The sequence below is a fragment of the Oncorhynchus keta genome, chromosome 4, assembly GCF_023373465.1.
Source record: "Oncorhynchus keta strain PuntledgeMale-10-30-2019 chromosome 4, Oket_V2, whole genome shotgun sequence".
In the NCBI taxonomy this organism is placed as follows: domain Eukaryota; kingdom Metazoa; phylum Chordata; class Actinopteri; order Salmoniformes; family Salmonidae; genus Oncorhynchus; species Oncorhynchus keta.
Genome location: NC_068424.1, coordinates 21468553 through 21486999, shown reverse-complemented (window position 1 = coordinate 21486999; position 18447 = coordinate 21468553). Strand labels below are relative to the sequence as shown.

Below are 18447 nucleotides of genomic sequence, written 5' to 3'. Positions count from 1 at the left end.
GATGTGTATATATATATAGATGTGTATATGTGTATATATGTGTATATATATATAGATGTGTATATATATATAGATGTGTATATATATATAGGTGTATATATATATATAGATGTGTATATATATATATAGATGTGTATATATATATATAGATGTGTATATATATATAGATGTATATAGATGTATATATATATATAGATGTATATAGATGTATATAGATGTATATAGATATATAGATGTATATATATATAGATATATAGATGTATAGATGTATATATATAGATGTATAGATGTATATATATAGATGTATATATATAGATATATAGGTGTATATATATAGATGTATAGATATAGATATATAGGTGTGTATATATATAGATGTATAGATATAGATATATGGATATATAGATGTAGATATATAGATATAGATAGATATATATAGATGTATATATGTATAGATGTATATATATAGATGTATAGATGTAGATGTATATGTATATATATAGATATATAGATATATATATATATCTATATATATCTATATATCTATATAGATATATATATATATCTATATATATCTATATATATCTATATATATCTATATATATCTATATATCTATATATCTATATATAGATATCTATATATATACATCTATATAGATATATATATATATATATATATATATAGATATCTATATATATAGATATCTATATAGATATATAGATATCTATATAGATATATATAGATATATTATGAAGATATGGTTTGGTTGAACATGAGTGTTTGGCGCTCTTGGTAATGTTCAGAACAAATGATGCCATAATGAGGTTGAAGAAACACTAAGAGATTTTTTTTATCTTATAAGGTCTGTTGTTTTGGTCACTTGCTTTGCCTGACAAGAATGGGTCCAAAAAGCTAAGTGTTCCAACGTTCTATTTGTACCTTTTTTTGGTTTTATGTCCGTATAAACCTGCACTCTCTAGGCAACGCAAACAACCCGCTCAATAAGTTCTAAGCCCATTACTTTTTCATTGGCCTTTTCCTTCCACTGGTCCTTGCTGACATCAATTTATAGAAACCGGTCGAAAGTCGTTTCTTGCTACTCCTTTTACCTTTTCTATGGAGCTCATGGAAAGGTTGCACTCTAGCCTTGACATTAATGTACAGAAAGCAGTTGACATTTGCTGGGCCCACGTTGTAGGCTAGGCCTAGTTTTAGATTTTCTTTCACAATGACAAACGCCAACCTGCCTGATGAAAAGCTCTTATACCTTGCGTTATATGGAACCTTACAGTGGTGGAAAAAGTACTAAATTGTCATACTTGAGTAAAAGTAAAGATAACTTAATAGAAAATGACTTGAGTAAAAGTATCTGGTTTTAAATGTACATTGGTATAAGTACTACATTGACATACTTGAGTTAAAAGTAATCACTGTACATCAAATTCCTTATATTAAGCAAACCAAACGACACAATGTTCTTTTTTTTATGTGAGGACAGACTGGCACACTCCAACAATCTACAAACACAGTATTTGTGTTAGGTAAATCCGCCTGATTAGTGGCAGTAGGGATAACAATATGTTATATTGATAGGTGTGTGAATTGGACCATATTGCTGTCCTGCACGAGCATTCAAAATGCCATGAGTACCTTTGGGTGTCAGGGAACAGTACCTGAGTAAAAATTACAGATTTTCCTGAGGAATGTAGTGGATGAAAAGTTGTCAAATGTAAACCGTAAAGTACACAGACCCCCAAAAAACAACTTAAGTAAGTAGTACTTTAAAGTATTTTTACTCAAGCACTTTACACTACTGCAGGACTGTTGCATACATTCTAGCCCGTTTAATTAACCACCTAGCTCTGCAGTGTCTGGTAACTAGCTCAAGAGACTACTCTTACTTAGTATTTTGAAATATTGTATGGATGACAGTTTCTTGTTACTTCTCTCTAGGTTTTATGGTCTTTAATTTCACTTGAAATGCTTTGTAAAACTATCAACCTCTAGAAATATAGTTGTCTATTTATACCTTCATCCTCTCCTTTATAGTTCAGGTTTATTTCGATGTGTGTGTTAGATCCACTCGTTCTAATATTTTAAATTAATATTGTATGTTTTCAAGATTTGTATTCAGCGAATTACCTTTGGTACAGGTAGGCTATTCTACAAGTAGGAAAAACTATACTTCTTGTTGTGTAAGTCCCCCAGCTTTAGAGTCAAAGCAAGTCATTATTAATGAAATACTATTGACCTGTGAAACCAACATATTAACCAGGCAAGAATGACCTTGTTCAAGCAGGTAACCAAGAACCCATATGACCACTCTGGAAAAACAACAGAGATGAATGAACCTTCCAGAAGGACAACAGTCTTTACATCTTTACAGCACTTCACCAATCTGGGCTTTATGGGAGAGTGACCAGACTGAAGCTACTCCTGGGAACAACACATGACCGCACGCCTGGAGTGTGCAAAAAGGCACATGGAAGACTTGAGAGCATAAGATTCTGTGATCTGATGAGACAAAAATGTAACTCTTTGTCCTGAACGCAATCCCATCTAACAACATCCCCGCCGTAAAGCACGATGATGGCAGCATCATGCTATGGGAGTGCTTTTCAGCGACGGACTGGAAGACTGGTAAAGATAGAGGGAACAATGGATGGAGCCTAATACAGGCAAATCCTTGATGAGAACCTGCTTCAGAGTGCAAATGACCTTAGACTGGGGGAAGATTTATGTTCCAACAGGACAATGACCCCAAGCGTACAGCCAAAGCAACATTGGAATAGCTTCAGTACAAGAATGTGAATGTCATTGATTGGCCTAGCCAAAGCCCAGACTTGAATCTCATTGAAAATCTGTGGAAGGACTTGAAGATTTCTGTTCACTGCTTGAAAAAAATCTGCCAGGAAGAATGGGAGAAAATCCTCAAATCCAGATGTACAAAGCTTGTACAGACATACCAAAGATGACTCAAAGCTGTAATCACCGCCAAAAGTTTTTCTACAAAGTATTGAAGTGTGTGTGTGTATCCTTATGTAAATTTGATTTCTGTATTTCCTTTCCAATAAATTATGTAAGCATCAGTAGTTGGCTACCAACAGCTGTCAGACATGTTTACATTTGGTTAGTTTTATCAGTGTTATTTAGATGGAAGATGTGAGCTAAATGTGCTATAGCTAGCTAATATTAGGTAGAAAAATGGCTCTTTCACTTAACCGATTCACTTCCAATCTCATGGTTTATGCTGAATCCCTCCTTCCATTGATAGTCAAAGTTCTCAGGGATGAAATGTGCCTCGAAGATTATAGAGTAGATGCCCAATTCTATCCCCAGCTCACTGGTCACCTTAGCAACACCCACCCGTAGCACAGCTCCAGCAGGTATAATTCACTGGTCATCCCCAAAGCCAACTCCTTCCAGTTCTTGACTGCCAATGACTGGAATGAATTGCAAAAATCACTGAAGCTGGAGACATATCTCCCTTACTAACTTTAAGCATCAGCTGTCAACGCAGCTTACCGATCATTGCACCTGTACACAGCCCACCTGTAAATAACTCATCCAACTACCCCATCCCCATGTTATTTATTTTTGCTCTTTTGCACCCCATTATCTCTACTTGCACATCATCTGCACATCTATCACTCCAGTGTTAATGCTAAATTGTAATTATTTCGCCACTTTGGCCTATTTATTGCCTTGCCTCTCTAATTCTACTACACTTGCACACACTGTATATAGAGTTTTCTATTGCGTTATTGACTGTACGTTTGTTTATCCTGTATTACTCTGTTTTTGTCACACTGCTTTGCTTTATCTTGGCCAGGTTGCAGTTGTAAATGAGGACTTGTTCTCAACTGGCCTACCTGGTGAAATAAACATTTGCCCTCATTCTCATTAATGTATTTAAGTTTTTTGTTCATCATGTGGGACATTGTGGGATTGAAGATGGAGTTGATTTGGAGAACCTTAAACCCTACTTTTAAAACAACATAACATTTGATTTAAGCGTTTGTAATTTGGCAATGTCTTTTTGGGGTGCTCTAAGTTACTATTACATGCGTTTCTGGCATTGAGAAATACACCGCCGGTAACCGAATGAGTCCCACTGTAATGCTGTTTTGAATGCTTCCTTGTTTGTTTCGTGCTGCATTTTTGAAGACCCTGAAAGTCTCCTTTCCTTGCTTCTGAGGTCCAGTCAATTTGGAATTATTTTTTTGGAGACGAGGGGATCTTGTCTATACTGTACTAAGTGCAGTGCATTCGGAAAGTATTCAGACCCCTTGACTTATAAACATTTTGTTACCTTACAGCCTTATTCTAAAATGGATTAAATAAATATAAATCCTCAGCAATCTACACACAATTCCCCTTAATGACAAAGTGGAAACAGTTTTTTTTTAAGACATTTTAGAAAGTTTATTTACAGTAGTATTAAGCCCCTTTGCTATGAGTTTTGAAATTGAGCTCCGGTGCATCCTGTTTCCATTGACCATCCTTGATTTTTCTACAACTTTATTGGAATCCACCTGTGGTAAATTCAATTGATTGGACATGATTTGGAAAGTAACACATCTGTCTAATATAAGGTCCCACAGTTGACAGTACATAACAAAAAACAAAGGAATTGTGCGTAGAGTTCCGAGACGACAGGATTGTGTCGAGGCACAGATCTGGGAAAGGGTACCAAAAACGTCTCCGCAGCATTGAAGGTTCCCAAGAACACAGTGGCCTCCATCATTCTTAAATGGAAGAAGTTTGGAACCACCAAGACTCTTCCTAGAGCTGGCCGTCCGGTCAAACTGAGCAATCTGGGGGAAAAGGTGCCTTGTTCAGGGAGGTGACCAAGAACCCAATGGTCACTCTGACAGAGAGGAGAATCTTCCAGAAGGGCAACCATCTCAGTAGCACTCCACCAATCAGGCCAGACGGAAGCCACTCCTCAGTAAAGGGCACATGACATCTCACTTGGAGTTTGCCAAAAGGCTCTCTCAAAACTCTTTGATCTGAGTGTCAAGTCTGGAGGAAAGCTGGCACCCTCCCTACAGTGAAGCATGGTGGTGGCAGCATCATGCTGTGGGGATGTTATTCAGTGGCAGGGACTGGGAGACTAGTCAGGATCGAGGCAAAGATGAACAAAGCAAAGTACAGAGATCTTTGATGAAAACCTGCTCGGGTCCTCACTGGGGCGAAGGTTCACCTTCCAACAGAACAATGACCCTAAGCACAGCCAAGACATCACAGGAGTGGCTTTGGGACAAGTCTCTGAATGTCCTTGAGTGGCCCAGCCAGAGCCCGGACTTGAACCCGATCGAACATCTCTGGGGAGACCTGAAAATAGCTGTGCAGCAACACCCCCATCCATCCTGACGGAGCTTAAGAGGATTTTCAGAGAAGAATGGGAGAAACTCCCCAAATACAACTGTGCCAAGCTTGTAGCGTAATGCTGTCATTATGGGGTGTTGTGTGTAGTAGATTGAGAAAAAATAAATATTGAATCAATTTTAGAATAAGCCTGTAACAAAATGTAGAAAAAAATCAAGGGGTCTGAATACTTCCCGAAGGCACTGTATATGAACAATGGTCTCCAAGTGGTGTTTCTTCATTGATTGTACACAGAGTTAAGGTTCTTACAGGCTATGCATGAGGGGCCATATCCATCTGCTATGGTGTTCAAGGATACTCTATAAAACCATGGCCCACAAGTGTTGATAGCCAATTCAAGAATGAAACAATGGAATGTCTCAGCATCTTTTGTGGAAGGCATCACAACAGCTCCAGCTCTGCAACAGTAATTAGACTTGTGTGCCCAGTGGCCATGCAACAGTGGCATCCTCTCTTCTGCCCAGCTGACAATACAGTCCAGTGTACACAACTCCTCTCTTGACTTTCTGCATCAATTACACATTTGCTTTCCCCTGCTCCATGTCGTTCCTCTAAGAAGCCCTCAAAGGCCAGATGTTTGTAATGAACTTCTCCTGCTGTGCTGATGAATGGGTTCACTTTATGCCGTTAAGGCATTGTAGTAACACTAGAGCTGGAGCTGTCAATGATTATATAAACTCTTATGCAAGCAGGTTGTCATTGCTTGCTGTGTTTAATTCAAAGGCTGCTGATTGTGGAGAGCATGGCATATGATTTCCATGTCTATTTTAATAATTTGGTTCTCAGGTAGCCCTACATTTTAGCTTCACACTTACCTTGCATTGTCCTATTTAATGTGTAGTAACTGTTAGCACTCACCTTTTTCAGTTGTTTTGTACAGCTGTATTAATGCAATCCTCCCCTAGATGTTAAATTGTGACCACTGGCATGTTAAAGGTTCAAATCAATAGGTATTTCACTTGCATCACTCCTTAGTGGACTACAATTAAGTGACCCAAAAGCATGGCTGCTTGTGCAAAATTAAACTAAGCCCTACTGATTTCCATATACAGTGAGTTTTTCAAAACCTCTGCTCCTTCCATGACAGACTGACCAGGTGAAAGTGTTTGTACACTCCATGTAGTCTGGCTCATCACGTGCACATGTTGATTTTTTTTTTTCCAATCCCGACCAGGCGCATTCTTGAAACTCGGGTTAAAATACTAAATCCAAATGTGAGCCAACTATATATTAATTTGGGGACAGGTTGAAACATACATGGACATTTAACTAGCTTGCTGTTGCTAGATAATTTGTCCTGGGAAATAAACATGGGGTTGTTATTTTACCTGAAAATGAATGTTATTTTTTGCTGGATCGTTGTAGAATATTGACCCATTGTCGAGTCATACAAAATCATGTGTTCTCTACTTAATCCACAGATATAATAAAAGGGGGAACCTAGTTCGTTTTTAGTGTTCTTTTGATAAATCTTTCCGTCCTTCTGTGGATTTTATATGGTGGTTGGCAACCAACTTTATGGTGCACTACCGCCACCAACTGGACAGGAGTGTGGACCTCGTTCATCTTTCAATCACCTATGTGGCTACACACCAATGAGTAGATGGTAGAGGTGGGACATGCAATGTGTCTAAAATAGAACCAAGTTGTATGTTAGCGCCTGGCTACGCAGATGCGAGTAGTTTGGGTTAAATGATTGAATAACGTATGTGTATACCTATGTTTGCAACGCTCGTGTTTGCAACGTGGGTGATCTTTTCGCATGTAAACTGTATGTTAGTGCTTTGAGGACACGTGTCATACATATTGTGATGCAATTTGCAGCCTTAGGCTTGTCTTGTTTTATTAGCTAGGCACCCAGATGTGCAGAAGTAAACATATAACGCTCAAATGAGTAGCCTTTGACCTCATCCAGTGGCCTAGTTTCCTCTGCAGGAAGTGACTGGCTCAGTGTGGGGATCAGAGATGGATGTGTTCTCTGCTCAGGTAGCTGCATCTGCCAAGAACAACACTGGACTTCTCCAGTTGCTCAGACAGGGCTGAGAAATAGACCCTGTGCGTGAGAGATGGGACTGTGTGTGTGTGTGTGTGAGCGCGAAAGAGATGGGACTGTGTGTGTGCGAGAGAGATGAGACTTGGCCAGGACCAGTTAAGCAAGGCTGAACACCACAAAGGAGTGAGTGGTGGGCGTGCGAGGCAGCGGAGTTAAGTGGGCGTGGAATTCCAGGGCAGGCCAGGAGTTTATGGAGTGCTCTATTTACACGACCGGAGGGAAGACAGAGAAGGGAGTGTCTCCCCATCACACCCTGCAGGACCCGCTAACTGGAGCAGGAAGACCCCCCTTTCAGCAATTCACCTTGTGAAAATCCACCTGAAACAGCTCTGAGCTTCTCCTCGTAGACCTAGAAAATATGACCCTGCGGCAATGTCAGATTAAATGACAAAACTGCTTTATTGCACCTCATACCCACTGCTTTACAATAGCATTAGGATGGAAATAAGAATATACAGGATTGATATAGGGCACATTTTATGATTTGTGCTTTATATCAGCACAAACAATATGTGCTTTATTTGTATAATAGCCTGGCTATAAGCTTTCACCATTCTGGAAGTCTGTCACATTGGTTATAAGGACATAGCACTTACCTACATGACAGTAGCGCGCAGCTTACGTGACAGACCCACTTTGCCAAGCTCTTCAATGGTCTGACAGCAAGCAAATGGCTTGGAAGACCCTCTTTTACTTGCAGCAAAAAATGCTCATCTCAGGCTTGTCAATACGTAGCCTGCAGGCATTTCAATATGTAGCCTGTCGGCATTTCACGGCACAGATACTTCTTCCTTATGGGAGCCATCTCTCGTTCTGAGCTGCTTGCTTTTTTTTTTTGTGCTCTGTGGAGCTATATAAACTAACATATGGATTTAAAAAAAAGTCATACTAAGGATAATTTAGCTATTTGACACGGAATTTATGGGCCCCTTTAGGTATAAAATATATATGTAACGTACCAGAGAACGTTTGGACACCTACTCATTCAAGGGTTTTTCTTTATTTTAACTATTTTCTACATTGTAGAATAATAGTGAAGACATCAAAACTATGATAAAACATATGAAATCATGAAGTAACCAAAAAAGTAACTTCTCTAGGGTAGGGGGCAGCATTTCAGAATTTTGGATGAAAAGCGTGCCCAAATTAAACTGCCTGCTACTCAGGCCCAGGGGATAGGTATGCATATAAAATTGGTAGATTTGGATAGAAAACACTGTTTCCAAAACTTAAAATAGTGTCTGAGTATAACGGAACTGCTATTCAGGAATTAGGATTTTTTTGTTTGTTTTCTATTCAATGCCATTACAGTATCCATTGACTTAGGACTCAAATTGCAGTTCCTATGCCTTCCACTAGATAAGTCGCTTTGGATAAAAGCGTCTGCTAAATGGCATTTATTATTATTATTATTATTATTATTATTATTATTATTATTATTAAGTCTAGAAATAGTTTCAGGCTTGTATTCTGAAAAATGAGGGAGTAAGACCAGTCTGAAGGACTGGGCCCTAAAGTGTCAGAGCTTTTTCATACGCAATCCCTAGAGAGCGCCTTTCTTGTTTACCTTTTATATTGACGATGTTATTGTCCGGTTTAAATATTATAAATTATTTAGGCTAAAAACAACCTGAGGATTGAATATAAACATTGTTTGACATGTTTCTATGAACTTTACGGATACAATTTAGATTTTTTTTGTCTGCCTGTTGTGACTGCGTTTGGGCCTGTGGATTACTGGAGAAAACGCGCAAACAAAACTGAAGTTTTGGAATATAAAGAGACTTTATCAAACATTTATTGAGTAAATTAATGTCTTATGAAGATCATCAAAGGTAAGTGATTAACTTCTTAGGGCTGAGGTCGTGCTAACGGCATCGATATGACGTTAGCCATTGAAAGTGCAGGGCGCCAAATTCAAAACAACAGAAATCCTATAATTAAAGTTCATCAAACACAGAACTATTTCACACCATTTTAAAGATAGACTTCTTGTTAATCCCACCAGTGTCCGATTCAAATAGGCTTTACGGCCGAAAGCACCACAAACGATTGTTAGGTCAGAGCCAAGTCACAGGAAAAACACAGCCATTTTTCCAGCCAAAGAGAGGAGTCACAAAAATCAGAAATGGAGATAAAATTCATCGCTAACCTTTGCTCTTCATCAGATGACACTCAGGACTTCAGGTTATACAATACATGTATGTTTTGTTTGATAAAGTTCATATTTATATTAATAAATCTCAGTATACATTGGTGCGTTTATGTTCAGTAGTTCCAAAAACATCCAGTGATTTTGCAGAGAGCCACATCAATTTACAGAAATACTCGTAATAAATGTTGATGAAAATACAAGTGTTATGTATGGAACTTGAGATACACTTCTCCTTAATGCAACCGCTGTGTCAGATTTCCAAAAAGCTTTACGGAAGAAGCAAACCATGCAACAATCTTAGTACGGCGCTCAGAGACCAAACAAGCCAAAAAGATATCCGCCATATTGAGCAGTCAACAGAAGTCAGAAATAACATTATAAATATTCATTTACCTTTGATCTTCATCAGAATTCACTCCCAGGAATCCCAGTTCCACAATAAACGTTTGTTTTGTTCGATAATGTCCATTTATGTCCAAATAGCTACTTTTGTTAGCGCGTTTTGGAAACTAATCCAAACTCACAAAGCGCTTTCACTAGGAGCAGACGAAATGTCAAACATTTCCGTTACAATCCGTAGAAACATGTCAAATGATGTATAGAATCAAACTTTAGGATGTTTTTAACGTAAATCTTCAATAAGGTTCCAACCGTAGAATTCCTTTGTCTTCAGAAATGCAATGGAACGCGAGCGAACTCTCACGTGAACGAGCGTCACGAGCTTGTGGCACTGTGCCAGACCACTGACTCAGAGCCCTTATAAGCCCCTCCTTTACAGTAGAAGCATCAAACGAGGTTCTGAAGACTGTTGACATCTAGCGGAAGCCTTAGGAAGTGCAACATTACTAATATCCCACTATCTTCAATAGGGAATGAGTTGAAAAACGACCAACCTCAGATTTCCCACTTCATGGTTGGATTTCTTCTCAGGTTTTTGTCTGCCATATGAGTTCATTCAAATAGTTTTAGAAACTTCAGTGTTTTCTATCCGAATCTACGAATAATATGCATATATTAGCAACTGGGACTGAGTAGCAGGCAGTTTACTCTGGGCAACTTATTCATCCAAGCTACTCAATACTGCCCCCAGCCACAAGACGTTTAAGTCCAATAATGGTGCCGGATGAGATGGCTGCCATTTTACAATCCCCTAGACAATTGTATTTTGTAACTTATTTGGTACATAATGTTTCTGCCGCTGTCTCTTATGACCGAAAAGAGCTTACTCACCCCATACTGGAAGAATACTTAATGTTTTTCCTTTAACGAGTCTGGCACGAAGGATTTACTCCAGACACACGACAAGGCCCTCATCCCAGTCATTTTAGGAGGAAGAGACTGAGATATCGGGGACGAAGGCCTGGGTGCCTTGTAAGGATCCGATGGCGAGCGGGTAATCTACCGTCGGACAAATTAGCCAACGTACATGGGTAGTCTACCGTCGGTCAAATTAGCCAATGTACATGGGTAATCTACCGTCGGTCAAAATAGCCAACGAACAATCAATGAATAATAAAAATAGACAAACTACGATCACGTACATCATACCAACGGGACATTACAAACTGTAGTTACATATGTTTTACCAAGTCGTGGTTGAACGACGACATGAGTAACATACAGCTAGACGGATTTCCGCTTTTTTCGGCAGGATAGAACAGCGGCCTCTGATACGACAAAGGGGTGGGGGTCTGTGTATTTGTAAACAGCTGGTGCACGAAATCTAAGGAAGTCTGGAGGTTTTGCTCGCCTGAGGTAGAGTATCTCATGGTAAGCTGTAGACCACACTATTTACCAAGAGTTTATCTATGTTCTTCGTAGCTGTCTATTTACCACCAAACCGATGCTGGCACTAAGACCGCACTGAATGAGCTGTATATGGGTGTAGACCTTACATGCTGACCAGACCGGACACGTTGCGTGTTCTAGTGTCGCAAATAAATGTAGAAATCCATGTTATTCAATTATTGCACCCACACTGCTCGCGCACGCCAACGAGCGTAATTCCTATTTCTGACGCAAATCGCGCTGAAAATCCTGCCTCTCCCATCTCTTCATTGGTTTATAGAAGCAGGTACCCACGTGCCATCTCCTCATTGGTTATACCCACGTGGGTGATTGAAAGACAAACTTTGTTGTCGTGGTAATACAATGAAAGTTTAGATGCGATCCCCATTTAAATTCATAGATGAAAAAGCCTGGAATGAGGAGAGAACTCGAAATGATTCGGTTGGCCGTTTTTATGTGTGGATTAATTGTCGGAGTAGAGGTCCTTGTGCATTTCAGGTAAAATAACAACTCAATGTTTATATCCCAGGACAAATTATCTAGCAACAGCAAGCTAGCCAAATAGGACAAAGTAACGTTAGCTAGCAAGTGCAAGCTAACTAGCTAAATTCCCATACATGTTTAATGCTTTTCGACCTGTCCCAAAATTAATGTCATTGGCTCAGAGTTTGTTTTGATATTTAACCTGCGTGTCGTGATCACGTTTGGTGTGGTGGGGCAAAAATAAATGCATGCACGATGGCACATGCGCACAGCCGGTTTGGGTTCCGTGTTACAGTGAAATGCTTACTTACAAGCCCTTAAGCAACAATGCAGTTAAAACCCCCCCCCCCCAAATAAATAAATAAAGTAAGCAATTAAACTAGGCAAATTACTGTTCCTATAGTACAGTGTCTGATGTGTTAAGATCTGTTTTAAGAGTCCTTAGATTTCAATGCCTGCCCTTTGGTAGTTAAACGTGTGGGTTATACTAAGCCCTAAGTATTATACTAGGCCTATTTCAGACAATTCAGGGTGTCTTCTAACCAAGTCATTGCATTGCACAATCCCTCTCATATAGGCCTACTTAAGAAACATGTTAATTTTGGTACATTGACTTTTTTTGGTCTTTGGCTTAACAATGCTAAAGTTAGCAGTTGGTGACCATGGTTAGGGAAACAACTAAAGCGTGTCCAAACTCCTTTCATGGTAAGTGTCATCATTTTGGTGAACTATCCCTTTTAATATATGTCCTAATTGATTAGTGGTTCAACTGGTACCCTTAGATCAGAGGAACTATGCTACACATCTTAGGTTTTAGTCTTTACTGTTCTGACACTCCTTCAATAGTGCCCGAAGAAGAGAGCTGATGAAAGTCGAACATTTATATCTATTTTAAGGTTCAAAGCTTGTATTGTTTTGGTATACATTTTTCATCTAGATAGCCACATCAATGCAAAGTACCTTCTCGTCTGAACACATTTCTCATTCATCTTAATCTCCATGATATATGCAGATCAGCGTTTGATAAAGCCAATGATTGATGCAGACTCTCTCCCTGTTTTACAATTTGGTTGTTTTCAGTATGGAAAAATGACTGAACTTGTTCCATAATAACACAGATTTTCTTTTTCAGTTTCAAAATGTTTTGCTTAAGTGTGTCCTTCTGAACATGACCTGGGTATTTAGGCCTCAGCTAAGTTATCAGTAAGAGTTGAGTAGGAGCTTCAGTTTTATAGGGTCTACACGTTTTTAGTCCTGGGAAATGTTGCTCTACGGTATTCAATGACTGACGAGGGAAATTGATAATCCACTACCCATTTTTCAAATTGCACCTTGTGCATTTTACTATTACAACTTTCAAGAGTAAGTTGAAGCCAGACTGAGTTCCTTAATAACAAAATATGTATTAATACCACTTGCATGCCCCACAGTTTGGGAACCACTGCCTTACATGTTGCCCAAACCGGACGCGTCAAGTGCGTTGCAAAATACATTTATATATACATGTCATTCAATCATTGCACCCACACTGCTTTGCGTGTGCCTTTGAGCATCTGCGTTGCCAGGCGGTAAAATGGAAGTTGCTTCTATTTGTGATGCAGAACGGGGTGCAAGCCCTGCCTCTCCATCTCCTCATTGGCTTTTAGAAGCATATACCCACGTGCCATCTCATTGGTTATATCCACATGGGTGATTAAAAGATGAACTGAGGTCGGTTGTGGTAATACACCTTATTATGAAGGTTAGTTGCCATTGCCATATGAAGTCTAAAGAAGAAAAAGCCTGGAAGGAGCAGAGATGACTAGAAACGATTCGGTTTAACATTTTATGTGTGGATTAATTGTTGGAGTAGAGGACCTTGTGAGTTTTTATTTGACCTGAAATGCAATGTTTATATCCCTGGACAAATTAGTTAGCAACAGCAAGCTAGCTAGCTAAATAAGACAAATTAGCTAGCAACTGCAAGCTAGCTAATTAAATTGCCATAAATGTTTAATGCTTTTCGAACGTCTGGTTTGAGCATAGTGTTAGAGAATAAATATCGTGTTTTGGCAACCAAGAATTTGCCAGGATTTTGTCAAGGATTCACAGCTCAATTCTAAGAAACCTTTTGGAAAAGAGGAATGTATGAGAATATATGGATGCGCCTTGGTTTGTTAATGTCTCATTCGTATTGTAACCAATGTGCATTCTTATTAGTGATAAACCTGCCCTGGCCATTCCTGTGTAGAGCTATGCTAGTCCCACTGTAGCTACTTTAGGTAGAATCTTATGTGCCTCAAGCAAATTCTGTGCTCTTCAATGCTGTCGAAATTATATAAGATCAATCAAGGTGCCTCATTTGTACATTTAAAGCCCATTGGAGAGTGTAGAGGAAGCTTGTGCACTATAAGGGTATATTTGGGCATATAGATTATTTATTTACACAATACCCAGGACCTTGTTCATGTTATAGCTCAGCAATATTGAGTACATTTTATTATCCTTGGCTCTTGTACAGTGTTGAGTAATGTTATTTCAGTGAAGCGTTCTGCTGGTGAGAGGACAATGCTCTAGCCACGCGCCTGGGCTCAAGGCCTAGAAATGAACTCTGACAGACAAGAGTCTCAACCACAGTGGGTGAACCGCAGGCTTTTCATGTGGTCCCATCCACCATGCCAAACCCCAAGCCAAACCCCAAGCCAGAGAAAGGGAAGTGATGACAGATTGTGTATCCAACATAATCTCTGTCTCTCTCTCAATTCAAGGGGCTGCTCTCTCACACTCTCACTCGCTCTCTCTCAAAAGTAAAGATTAGGCCTGCATACAAGGCTCTCCATTAACCAGAGGCAAGACAATTAGCACAGTCAACAACTCAACGGCAGGTAATGACCATCTTTGAGGGATTTATTGGCTTGATAATAGATTTTCATCCAAAGCATGGTTGAATTCCCCAGTGCTTATTGTTCAACTGTAGATGTTTGTACATATGACTCACATTTGCTTGTTGAGCAAGACTGACATTTTTAAGTAAGAATGCATTTGGTAGCAACTAGTAGTGTGTTTGACTGTTTTGCTACAGATATTGAGACCTATGTCCTTGGAAGCATGTGTCCGTGTCTTGTATAGGCTTTGTTGTAAGTATATTTTTCATACAGCATGATGGTTTCTTTTTTTTGTAGGCCTGTTATCAAAGTTATCCGGTTTGTTCGGGAAATGTAGGACTCAAGTGTTGTGATACTCCATGTAGCCTATCCTGTTAGGGTGAACGCTTTGAGTACCCAGTCATCGTAAAGCCCCCCTCCCCCCAAAAATGTCCACGTCCAAGTCATAGCCCATTCCGGGGCTACAGATGTCCCCAACAAAATGAACACGCGCCGTAATATAATTCCTCTGTTGTTTATACAGCAAACAAGCCTCGGAGCCTAGTTGAGAAGACCTCAATATGTTTTGTGTGATAAAGTGTTTGCCTCTGTCTTCTTGTGGTTTGCCAAATTCTGCTTCTAATTACATACTGAGGTACTTGCAAGGAATGCGGGAGCACTGCTCGCAGTTGTTCTGACCCCGTGTGTGTGCACAGGGGTGCAGACTGACGCCGTTTATGAGCCATATGAAATTAGTTTGACTTTCCCTGTTCTTTTTCCCCTCATCCCCACAAACCGCCCAGCCGTCTTTATGTAAGTCTGCGTTGGAGACCCACTGCTTTTTCTTCCCCTTTGAATTGCTGTGATGGTACATGGTTCCTAGGAATAGGCCTGTAGCTGAGAAACTAGTGATGGGAGAGAAAAATGTATGTTACATATCGGGATTATTATTTTTGACGCTCTATATTGTATCGTTCTATCGCAATATTATTTTTGCGTTTAGTTGGCTGTACCTGCACCAAAACTCCAGTGTTTTTCCATCATAGCTTGTTCTCCATCTTTTTAAATAGGTAGCCGATTTTTGTTTTATGATCAATTTCTCGTAGCTTTCCTCTTGTCCCTCTGCAGCAGACATATGGTGAGCAATACGTTTGGAACATTGAATCGCAATAAAATCACAGTATGGAATAGCAGTACATATCGTGTCAGCACCTAAGTATCATGATAATATTGTGAGTTCCCTGGCAATTCCCGGCGCTATGTGAAACAGCATAGTTCTGGCCTTTTTGTTCCGATAAACACGTTTGGTTCATTTCACGTGGTGATATCTAGACTGAGCTGTTCTTCTCACACTAACCGTTCTTTGGATGGCGAGTTCGCATGGGGTGGCAAATGTTTAGGTTGATTTTGTTGTGCCTCTGAGTCTAATGCAATCGTTTCACTGTAATCTTTGAATTTGGCACTATTCACTTTGGTAAATTTAAGCTGATGAATCTATTTTTTGGCATGCATCATCTACCTATAAGTGAGTCAACCGTTTGTGTTATTGTAGTTAAGTTTCAACAAGCCTTGATGATTCATAGTGTGGTATGTGGACAAGAGAACTGGAAAATACGTTAATTTAACAGAGGATTTTGCAATTGCCCAGTGTGCTTCATGACTGTGGAATTCGAAGGGAATTTGCCTCCGTTGACTGTGAATTGGTTTCTGATTGCGTTTTTGCTCTATAACCAGTGGCTATTTCGCACCAGGGTTCACCAACTGCTGTGGATAAAAAGCAGTGTTTGGTTCGGCCATTTCAGATTGGTGCCACAAACCCCCTTCAAAATGCTGCTGTATAGCTAAGATTGAACATTGTACTGACATGTTGCACCGTCTTCCTGGGGAAATGAGTGTTTTTGCTAAGTCGCTCCATTTCAGGCAGTCAGTACTGAACAAGATGTTCTGTTTGAAGATGTGCAAGAACAGATGGTTTTGTCTTTTGTTCCTGAAGTAGGGTAAAGCTGTTTGGCTGGCTCTAATGATCCACTGTTCTTTTTCTATTGACTAGGAAGCAGCAGGCCTCTCTCTAGCGTCTCTCTCTAGTGAGGCCTGGGCTTAGTTGACTTCGCTTTTACGGCATCCCAATTTCAGTGTCTTTTTTTTTTAAGACCACCAATGATTATCAGCACTAACTTTAAATATATATTTTTTATTTTTTAAATCTTTTGGTTATGTCATACGGTTGTCAATTAGCCTGCTCAAAGCGCTGTTGCCAGCCCCACTGTACACGGGCCAGAAAAACTGGTAACAGTAAAATTATATTGCCCACATAATGTAAAGGGGGAGATCAGTGGTTGTAACATGCACCTTAAAGGCCCAGTGTCTGGAGCGGCATTTTGAGTGCATACTTCCTTTTGTTGCTCCTGACATCTGCTATTGCCATTAGCCTTAATATCCCCATGGAACCCTATAAATTCAGCTCCTGAATGTTGATGAGGGTCCATTGCTGAGGCAGCGGGGTTTTAAGTATTCAACCCGTCGTGCAGCAACACGAACAGGACATTGGCAACGAGCTCCATTTCCAGTCTCACACTGATCCCGGGGTGTGTGTGTCTCTGCCGTTAGTGTTTATGTACACCGTATGTGTGTTTCTCTCTCTGTGTGTGTGTGTGTGTGTGTGTGTGTGTGTGTGTGTGTGTGTGTGTGTGTGTGTGTGTGTGTGTGTGTGTGTGTGTGTGAATGAGGGGTTGAATAGGGCTTTGTCTGGGGAAGTGGGGCGACGTCGTATGCTCCCACATTTCCCGTCGCCTAGCGACAGTAATGCACAGATTGGCAAGAACATCTGCCGTAGTCGGTGCTGCCAAATTTGTGTTGTATAGTAAACACTGCTCCTCTCTCTCGTTCACCCTCTCTCACTCCCTCGCTCCAGCGGAAAGGGGAAGAGGAGCTCTCCTTCCTGCTGTTCTTTTGGTCTGTTTTCTTTCTCTTTTCTCTCCATTCACACACACCACCGGGGTAGTCTCCTTGATGACCTTTCACTCCTCTGCCAAGTCAAGGATACGCCACCCTTGTCAAGCGGCCAATTGTAATATTCCAGGAAATGCAGAGATGAGGCCTCTATGCCTGCGGGGATTGTTGCCGGGATGAGCATTTGAAATGTTGTGGCTGTTTGAATACTAACATTTTGGTTGAGTACTCAAATAATTAAAAATGCATGTTTTTAGAGCCCAAGTCCCACACTGGAAACAAATATGTGCACATTTATCTATACTGGGAAAAAAATATAAACGCAATTTCAAGATTTTACTGAGTTACAGTTCTTATAATCAAATCAGTCAAATTGAAATAAATGTGTCACTAATCTATGGATTTCACATGACTGGGCAGGGGCACAGCTGTGGGAGCCATTTGGGAGTTGTAACACACATTGTCCTACTTCAGTCAACATGTCAATTTTGAATTTGTGATGTAACTGTCGTCATTTGGCAAGGAATGTAGCCTGTGTATCCCATCAGGTACGTTTTTCTAGGCATTTATTTCTGTAGGCCTAACGGTAGCTTGTGTGTGTGTGTGTGTGTGTGTGTGGAGGAAACGCTCGGAACACAGTGAATTGAGACGGGGAAAGGGGAATTTAGGGAGAACAACTGTGATGCTTGGTTTATTTTTGGTTGTGCCCCTCAAATGCACATTTACAAATGGTAAACTAGAGTCCAAGCAATTTTAATGTTGTTTTCAAGACAATTTCACTTGC

General features: G+C 40.0%; 1 protein-coding gene across 1 annotated transcript in view; it reads left to right on the top strand.

Annotated features, from left to right (window-relative positions):
- The window catches only part of LOC118370799 (activin receptor type-2B), a 67545-nt gene that overhangs the window by 24779 nt on the left and 24319 nt on the right, over positions 1-18447 (top strand). The window lies entirely within an intron of this gene.